Source organism: Motacilla alba, chromosome 2 (assembly GCF_015832195.1).
Source record: "Motacilla alba alba isolate MOTALB_02 chromosome 2, Motacilla_alba_V1.0_pri, whole genome shotgun sequence".
NCBI classification, from domain to species: Eukaryota; Metazoa; Chordata; class Aves; order Passeriformes; family Motacillidae; genus Motacilla; species Motacilla alba.
The window spans coordinates 78157625-78167811 of NC_052017.1; positions in this window are offsets into that span (position 1 = coordinate 78157625).

A 10187-nucleotide genomic window follows, 5' to 3' on the forward strand; every position below is an offset into this window, starting at 1 on the left:
GCCGCCCCGCGCCCCGCCCCGCACCGCCGGAAAGGGCGGCCCTGCCGCGGCCCTCAGCCCGCGGCAGCGACTGAGCCGGGAATAGGAACAGTGAAAGTGAACAGCCCCTTCTCCCCCGAAGGTGCAAGGCAGCAATAAGTTCTCGTTAACAGAAGAGACGGTGGAAATAAGGGTAGTTTTCCCGCTGCCAGAAGGTGCGTGTAAAAGGAAGCGCTCCAGGAATGCAAAGCGTGTGTGTTTGTGTTTGTGTTTGTGTTTGTGTTTGTGTTTGTGTTTGTGTGTGTGTGGACCTCGTATGTCAGAAGCTGGAAGTCTCTCTTCTTGGGGCAAAGAGATACATCACCACATTCTGGTACACCCTTATGAAAGTCCAGGCAGAAGAGAAGTGCGCACGGAGAGTAGATGAGAAGCCTTTAAAAATTACATGCTGCTGAAACATACCCGTTATTAAAAAAAAAAAAAAAAAAAAAAAAACAAAATAAAAAACAAACAAAAAAAACCCCAAAAAACCCACACCACCACAACAACAAACAACAAAAACTCGCCCAAAACAAAATAAAACAAAACCAACAAAAACCCAAACAAACAAAATACAACAACAACAAAACAACAAGCTCCCTCCAAAACTCAGAATAGTAGAATCTGTACCGTGATAGAAAAGTCCACTGCATTTGGGGGGGGGGTCTTCACATCAAAACTGGGCCTGCAAATTAAGTATTTGTCTTCTTTCTGAAACTTCCCCCATAAGAATGTGTTTTCTCTGAGTATGACAAGTGATGCTGAGACTGGAGGCAAATAACAACTACAAATATACTTTTCAGCAAAATTAAAAGAGTTTTAACATGTATTCAGTGTATCAAACATTATTGGGAGAACATTTTAAAGGTGGAGGTCAGGTAGTAGAAAGGAAACCTCTATAAGCTTAAAATGGCAATGATAAGTAATTTGTAACATCATGAAATTTAATGTAAAACTGATAGATGTTTTTGTAAACAAACCTTTTCTGTTTCTTTTATCCTTGAGACATGTGGAAGTATCATGAATGTTTGAAGAAAAAAAAAAAACCAAAAAACATAACCTTAGGTCTCTTTTAATCACTGCTCTTCTCGTGGATCAACTTCATGTTGGATTGCTCTTGACAATGACATCTCCTTTGAAAAATCTCTTTGTTTGAACAGCTGTTTGCCTGACAGGTTTGTCTTAATATGCATTCTTGTTCATTCCAGAATTACTCACTATCAAACAGCTAGTCCTCTTGAAATATACCCACCTGTTTCCTGTGTGCCCATCATTTAAATAATTCAGATTTAGTAGCATTTAAGAGCCATTACAGTTTCCTCTTTTTTAAGGTATTTTGTTTGTTTGTTATTTATCCTACCTTTGCTGTTCTCTCAACAACTTTAGGGCAGAGATGTTTTGGCTGAGCATTCCTACTGTAAGTTCCCTGTATCTTTTACTGAGTGTAAGGTACAACCACTAAGCTAACTAACAAAGTTCATGAAAATACACAACAAAGACATTCGGTGCAATACAGGAGGTCATAATATGTAAGTCTGAAATATTTCTGTACTTGGTACTTTCTGGTTAAGGACACTGGAAGCTCAGATTTTGATACAAGAAGAACCCATCAAACACCATGAGAAAATATATATTTTACCTTATTTAAGGTAAAATATCTTAGTGCATCTTGCATCTTAGTGCTTGTCAGTTGTTATTTTCTTTGCTAAGTTAATTACATTGCATTATTTGAAAAGTGCTCCGCACTTTTCAGGATTATGATTGGAAGCCTTTGGGTGATCAGTTCTTGTGACTATAGGGAAATACTGTTCAGAAGAAAAATAGATGGGGAAAACCCACCAGTAAGAGTCAAATGGGCAATACAATATCCATTATATACTTGTGTAATTACACATTACCCATGATGTTTTCTTTCCTTTAGCATCCCTGAATTTGTTAGAGGTTTTGGACATGTGTTCCTAAGAACATACATCTCCTCTCTGGTACATAAAGACAGGTATATCGAGATGCTGCTTTCCACTTTTGTAGTTTCTAATTTTATTTATCCCTAGAGTGAGCTCTAAATTGGCGTGCTGCTGTCTATCAAGCAGAAGGGTGTTTCCAGCACCCTATGTTCCTTTTCTAAATGACTGAGAAAAATATGTAGGTTGTGTCTTTGATGCAGTGAGTGGGGTTCTTTCAGTCCCTCAAAGAGAAAATGGAGACTGTGTGAGTCATATCAGTATAAACTATATATCACTGCTAAAAATTTTGGCTGTTTGCAAGTTAAAAACCTGTCATTGTTTTTTCACATGCACCAGTCTAAGCAATTAAAGTTACAAGCTTTCACAAAAAGAAAAAACAAAGGCACATTTAAAAACCTGCTTCACTTCTTTTTAACAAGCTTCGTTTGCACATATGAAAAAACATTCTTAAAATGGGAAAATTGCCTATGAATTTGATAAAAATATTTATTAAAAGAGGTTACAGTATGACGTAACTATTTTTATTATTATTATTAAACTAAAAGTACCCCATGTGCTCAAATTGGAAAATAATTACAGAAAGGTTTTTTTAGAGTGCTCTCAGTAAACCAACATTCTCAGAAATGAATATGTCAGAGTAAGCCAGCAGTATGTCCTGACTTTTGCCCAGACCACGGACACCCTTAGTGGTTCAATCAATTAACTAAACCTAAACCCAAATACATTTTGCGTATTTTGTACCTTTTTTTTTTTCCTTTCCAGTTTCTGCATTAAAAAAAAAAATCTTAAAAAAAAATTAAAAAGAGAGGTTATATGCTCTGCAGAAGGCAAATAGTGATACTACATGCAAAATTCTATCAGGCTTTATGAGGCAGAAACTTAAGAAACATACACATATGGGTTGGCTCATCTTCTCCACCCATAGTATGAAGCATGTATTTCCTTTATTGATTGATTGAATATTCATTTTTCTTGAAGTTTGAACAGAAATTTTAGAATAAGAGTTACTGTTCCATTTTTTACATTAAGTCTGCAAAAATTGCTTACATTTTTACGTTGGGTTACTGAACTAATGAAACATCCCAAAGAACATCTCAGAGTACACCAGCACCATGATAAAATTATATTTTAATATCAAAAAATCAAGAAGCTAAGGATTTTTTATTACAATGCTCAAATTCATTTGTCCATGTCACTGTTTTCTAAAAGAGAATAGAACTGAACTGGTATTTTGCTCTAATAAGTCAACAGATCAGCCTCAAGGTCTTGTTCAGTTCATTAATCAAGTGGACTCAATCCACTCATTTGGAACAAATCCGTCTCAGCTGATGTTCATAAGTCTACCTAATGAACAAGCCTTTGGAGTTGCTTGGATATGGCTGCCCTTGCAAATACCTGCTTGGAACAAGGAATGTGTTTATGCCTGCTGTGCAGCTACTCTCCAGCTGACCAGCTCCTCAGACTCCCACTTGTTGAATGTAGCTCCTGTCAGCTGCCTTTGGTCCTTGTTCCCTGACAAGGGAGATCTCCATTTCCAGTTTGACCTTGCGCCACCTTCCTCAATAGGCAAGACCAGGCTACTGAAGCTCTCATCCATTACCCCTCTGCCAGCTGTGGCACTTGAATTGGTTTTGGGGGATGGTATAAGCCACTGCCTTCTCAGGGCAGCTGGCAACATCCCCTGGCTTCCACCAAGAAGATCTTCAGCCTCAGCCACAGCATAAACTCTTTACCATGGTACTGTTCTTAAACCTTCTCAATACATACTGAAAATTTTCAGTTTAAAAAAAAAAGTATCAATAGGAAGGCTGAACTGATCCGTAAGATATATTGAACTGGAATAGAGCAGAGAGATCCCTAAAGCAGAGATCCTTTGGAGGGCTGTAGCACTAGGATTTAGTCTGGGCAGCAGTGTTGTATTTTCTGGGACCCCTGTCATTGGAAGGAATGATGAATCTGACTCTATGTTCTTAGAAGGCTAATTTATTATTTTATGATCTATATTATATTAAGGAATACTATACTAAACTATACTAAAGAATACAGAAGAGATACAGACAGAAGGCTAGAATGATACTAATGAAAAACTCGTGACTCTCTCTTCAGAGTCCGACACATCTTGGCTGTGATTGGTCATTAAGTACAAGCAATTCACATTAAACCAATAAAACAATGTTGGATAAACAATCTCCAAACCACATTCCAATGCAGCAAAACACAGGAGAAGCAAATGAGATAATATTGTTTTCCTTTTTCTCTGAGGCTTCTCAGTTTCCCAGGAGAAGAAATCCTGGCGAAGGGATTTTTCCAGAAAATATGACGGTGACACAGCAGCTTCCTTAAAAAAAAAAAAAAAAGAAAAGTACATATAGCTCACATTACTGAGTATGAAAAGTCACATAACAGTACTGGAAACACTATGGCCTTACCCAGTTCTGATCCACTTAGTGGCTGGATCTGAAGCATAATGGCCTGCTTGATTTTGGAGCTTTTGTGATGGGAAAAGTTCTTAAGTCTTCTCTCTCTCTGAAGGGGGAATCTATCTAAGAAGTAAGTCTTTTGGAAACTCAACACAGCAGAAGACAAGACATAATATTAATGCTTTCCTTTTCTAGAGCTCTTCATCCTGTTTGGGAAAGGGAATAAAATAATCTTACTGTTGTCTTTAGGGGAAATCTTCCTCCAATTCTGTCTTCAAACTGCCAAAGGAGCGAGAGTAAAGGCAAAGATAGCCCAGGAAATACCTTTAGATCCTTTACATGAAGTATATTGTTGCACTCCAGGGGATCCATATAGTGTCTGATCAAAGATTTTTGCTGTGGGCAGTGAAACTCACTTGATACTAACTTGACATTTTCTGCAGGCCTTTTCATTCACCAAATTAAACCAAAATGTTCCACAATTCTGTCTCAAACATTAAGGCCTCTTCTGCTTTTTTTTTTTTTTTTTTTTTTACAGTTACAGATTTCTACAATCATCATTCTCATCTAAAGGAATGAGCATATATATTTACCTAGCAAATAGTTACTGTACCCTGTCCCATCTCTCACTTTAGGTTTAGAAGTTGCTGCAAACTTTTATGGGTAGAAGAGAGACAGCTACCATGCCTAAATAATAAGGAAACTTTCCCTATGAGACAGGCTTAATTTAAAAGCTGTTGGGTTATTGGGATGAGTCACATCCAATAAAAGAAATTATGTCAAAATAATAAAAAATAATTAAAATAATGAAAGTATTCTGGTTCCACAGGTACTTTTCCAGGACATCTTCACTTTGGGTGTTTGTACATCATGTGAATAAGCGCGTGGACAATTTCTAAAGACAAAATCCTCATTGCTACATGCAGCTGATATTTCTAGAACCTTCTGAAACAAATGTCCAAAGCCTGTTCAGATACTTCCTTTATGAAAGGAAGAAGCTTCAGGATGTTTCTGCCATTTTTTACTGTCATCATCTGCAAACATTTGGAGCTGCCAAACTTGGATGCTCTTATCTGATCCTCTGTTCCTAGGTCTTAACCACCTGCTTCTTGCTGAACGCCAGCTCACAACAAGGAGTTTAGTTTGGTCACAGGGCTAGTACTGACAAATTGCTCTGGAACAAGGCTTGCAGGGTCTTGTAGGAAGACTTGGAAAACTCTTTGTTCTCTATGCTTCCTGAGAAGCTTTTCCAATTAAAAGATTTTTATTAGTTTCTTAAATCTTCCAGATAAGGAGTCTACTTGTAACTTGAGAATGATTCCCCAGACTGAGCCTGAACAGTGTGGCAGTCTGGGAGCCTGCAGTATTTGAAATGTAAGGAGTGTAAAACCATAAAAAATGCTGGTAATTCCATAACACTGGAGCAAATCCTTTCCATCTGTTGTCATGGTACTTTTTTATGCCTAGGATGAGTGGTACAATAATAGTGGGCTTCTGTTTCTCTTTGCCTTTCTCCTGGGAAAACTAGTTATCTGTGGTGATTCTCTATTCTGGCAATAAGTAACTAACCTGTTGTTGTTTTTCCATTATTTTTCTGATGTTTATTGGTTTTGGGTTCTTTTGCTGTGGTTTTTGGGGGTACTTTTGTGTGTGTGTTTGGTTTTAATGTTCTTTTTTCCTCTGGATTCTTCTTTTGTCTCTCTGAATTTTCAGGCATTTCCTTTTGACTACCAGGGTCGAATAATTTTCCATCCAAGGCTTATCTTTATTGGAACCAATCAATCATAAAAACCCAGGTCCAAACCTAATCCGTGATCTCCTTGCTCAGATCATAGAATAAGCTAAACAACACTTATTGTCCTGATTTGTACTATCACATCAAGGACATGCAAATGTGGTTGTCATTAGCTGACCTTAATTTACCTTATCCAAGTTTCTGCAGGTATTTACATGGAAGGTCCTATGGTAACACAAATCATCTGGAGATACAAAACCAGATATATATAACCAGATATATATAACACCAGATATATAAAGTGGCTGCTGCTATCAGGCTTGAGAATAGCCATAGTCCCTGATAGTTTGTAGCCAGATGTGTGGAGAGAAGTGGCCATAGGCTTGGGGTATCCCAGATGTAAAATACTCAGTTTTTGGTGCTCCCCTACCCATCTCACTGGCTGACAACACTGCCTGTCAAATCTGTCTTCTGCATCTCAGACCAACCTTGCACTTAGGGATAGATTTTGCCTTGGAGTGTGGAAAATGCTCATTTACATTTCAGCTAAAACCCAGGAGTTTTGAGAATAAACAGATAGATCTTGTTGCAGTTGTTGGGTGTAGAGACGGAGGAATGCCAGACAGAAAGGGAGTTATTTTATAATCTTCTCTTTACAAAGTGCTCTTGTAAGACTGATGAAAGGCTAAGCCTTGTGCTAATATTTGTAATACAAGGAGGAATTGATAATCACACTATGGGAGAAATTAGAAGACTGAAGATGAACCTTGAAATGAATGAGTGGATGAACCTTGAAATGAATGAATATGTTCAGTTTACTCAGGGAAAAGTTAAGGGTGATTTGATCATGTTCTGTTAGGAAAAACAATACATGCTATCTGGCCTTTTAGTCAAACAGAAAAAGGTGTATCAGGATAGACTGACAGGTAAAAGTAGCCAGACAGCTGAAAAAATGCATATACTTTTAAAAGTATAGATATAGATGATAACCTAAAATTTTCCCCCTTCGTTTCCCCAAAAACTGTTAAAGAAAAAAAAAATTAAAGGGTCAACCCTATAGTCTTGACTGAAATTAGAAATGTAGGATGAGAAGGGACTCCACTCAAAGGCTGCAGATTTTAATTCTTGGCAAGAAACTGGGAATTTCTAATTGCTGGCAGCATTTCAGAGGAAACATTTGCTTTGTTTCTAAATTACATGCATCTAGGGCACTAAAATTATCTACAACTAGAATTCCTTTATTCGTTTTTTTAACAGCTTCAAAAATATAGCTGTCATGAAGCCACTCTGTTAATATCCATGCATTTCTCTATTAATAGTTCGCATTTGTGACTCACAAAGGTACAGTCAACATACTGATATTAATTTATGTAATAAACTCTTCATCAAAACCAGTATTTTATGGACTTAATTGTACTGGAATTTTGTTCAGGTTTATGTCTTGCTTTAAAAAAGACAATAAGATAAATAGGCTGGTGGCTTTCCATACAAATTTTATTCTCTTTTCTTTTTATTTAAATCATATATCTTCCTTCCCCTCTTCTTGCATTTCCAAAGTGCTGGGCTCCTAGCAGCTGTAACTCAAACAGCCCTAATTTGATCTTAAATGTATCATTCCTATTCTGTGCAGTATACGCTGGAGCTCTACATGAGTTACACTTCCTTGATCAAATGTTACAACTATCTTTTCTGACTAGCACTGCTGAGAATTGCATTATTAAGCCACTCTTACAGTCTGAAAAAATGTCTTTCATTCCTTTTACAGATATGCCTGTAATAACATTTCTACAGTTTGAGCTATCACACCTTTTTTTTCTTCCTGCCTTTGAGTAATTCAAAGAGCAGTTATATGTAGAAAGGCAGGACCTCTGGAGCTGCCCAGAACAGAACTAAAATATTGTGTAGTTTGCATGGGTTCTTGAAAAAACCAAACTAAACATGATCTGTCCACATTTTTTGTCCAACACTCATGGATGCCTTGTGCTACTAAACTGAGTAGAGCACTCAGTGGCTACTGAACAGTTTTGCTCGTGTTCCCATGACTTTGGGAGAAGTGTGAAGGAACATCTCAGTTCCAGGTATCTCTACCTGCAACTTTTCTGAGTTATGCTCACCCCACGTGTTATGATGTGAAGAAATTCACCTTGTTGGGTTTGCTCAGCCTGTTAGTTAGATTCCCACTTTTCTCCTTACTTAGAAAATGTGTTGAGGTTTGGATGTCTGTCGTTTAGAACTCTCAAGTTCCCATGCTCAAAGCTAACCTGCAAAGGCTAATGAGGGGGTGAAATATTTCCGTGAATAGACCTCTGGCACCCTGAACACAGAGATGTGGTCCAATTTGTGATGGGCTTTTCATAGTCTGTGAAACAAAAGCATGTGGCTTCACTCATGTCTTGTTCAGAGCTTCAGCAGAAGGTGGCTGAATCATGCCTGCTACAGCAGCAACAGAAGCACTGAAAATGCCAAATGTGGGGGCCCAACCAACAAACAAGAGGAAGCCATCAATACAGGAAAGGCAAGAAACACCTCTTCTGGAGAACCCTCACAGTGGTGAAGTCCTCTATTTTGAAGGAGCAGCTGAGAGCAGCTTCAATTATAGTAGTCATGGTCTATTCACGTGTCATGTTACAGGTTGCAGGGAAGGAGAGCTGCAAGTACACTTTCCGTGTCTATTACCCTGGGAAATTTTTACACCTCCAGTCAAAGACTGGCAGTTCAGACTAAAAAGTATCCATGGACTTGCTAAGTCTTCCTCCATGAATTTGCTTACTTCTCCTAGCCATGTCTCTTCCATACCTCCTGTTGCCCTTAGGTCATTGCTTGAGCTCCCATGTAACTCCTGTGTGAGGTCCAGAATCACTCCAGGATTGATTTTAATCCCCTACCTTCTGAGCCGCTTCCTTCAGACCCTTTTTCTCTATTCTAATCCATGTCTTGTAGAAATACAGGCATGTGTAACAGCACATTAAAACACCAAAGAGAGGAGACAACAAAAACATAGATTTTACCTCCATTTTTCCCCTTCCAGTAGCATGGATAGAAGCTATATGGAGCTGAACAGGTGTTTATAAAATTGGTAATTAACATATAACATACCAAGTGTTTTAGAACTTATTTATCCCAAGCCAGCATCAGAGCTGGTATGCCCCAGAAAGGGAAGACTGCAGCCAGTGAAGGAGTCACACTGAAGCATAGAGAGGCTGTGAGAGGCAGAGAGAAATCACCAGATTCTGGCTGCACATCCCCCCACTCTGCTCACTGCCTCACTGACGGCACTGAGCCTGACCTGTGGTGATAACAAGGGAGAGGAGTCTGGAGTGAAGTTGAGCCTGGGAAAGGGGAGAGGTGTTTTTTCCCTAAGCATTCTAGTGTTTGTCTTTTCTTTGTCTTAAGTTTCCCAATACCTAAATCTGTAATTAAATACTAATGCTAATTGCCAATAAATTAAGTTAAATTCTCCTATCAAGTCTGTTTTGCCCATGACATTGCATGAGAAGTGATTTTCCTGTCTTTATCATAGCCTAAAATTTTCTTAGTCCTCTTCTTTCTGGTTTTGCCCCCATCCTGCTGCTGTGGGAGTGAGTGAGTAGTGAGTGAGTGAGTACCTCTGTGGGTACTTGGCTGTTGGCTGGGTGAAATCCACCACTGCAGGCAAGTGAGACAATCAAAGAATTGCCAGAAGAACAGAGCTTATTGAACTGCATTTTCTGATGCTTGGAAGCCATCCAAATGATAGCTAAAAAATTCCTTCATAACTAAATGCTGTATTTGTTATCTGAAACTCTAAAGATGGCAATTTTCAATATTTTTAGGATCACAGAATCATAGAATGGCTTGGGTTGCACAAGTTTAGTTAACTTAGTTGCCTCCCCATTTCAATAAAGCCTTGAACTATGGCCAAATGCTTCACTAAGAGAGGAAGATATTTTGGTTAATTGGCCTCCCAAGCCATTTAACCTCAGAATTATGCAAAACTGGGGTATGTCAGAAGATAAAAGCATCTGGGACCCATTCTATTTCTTTCATGCTTTTAAATTTTCCCTCCCAGCA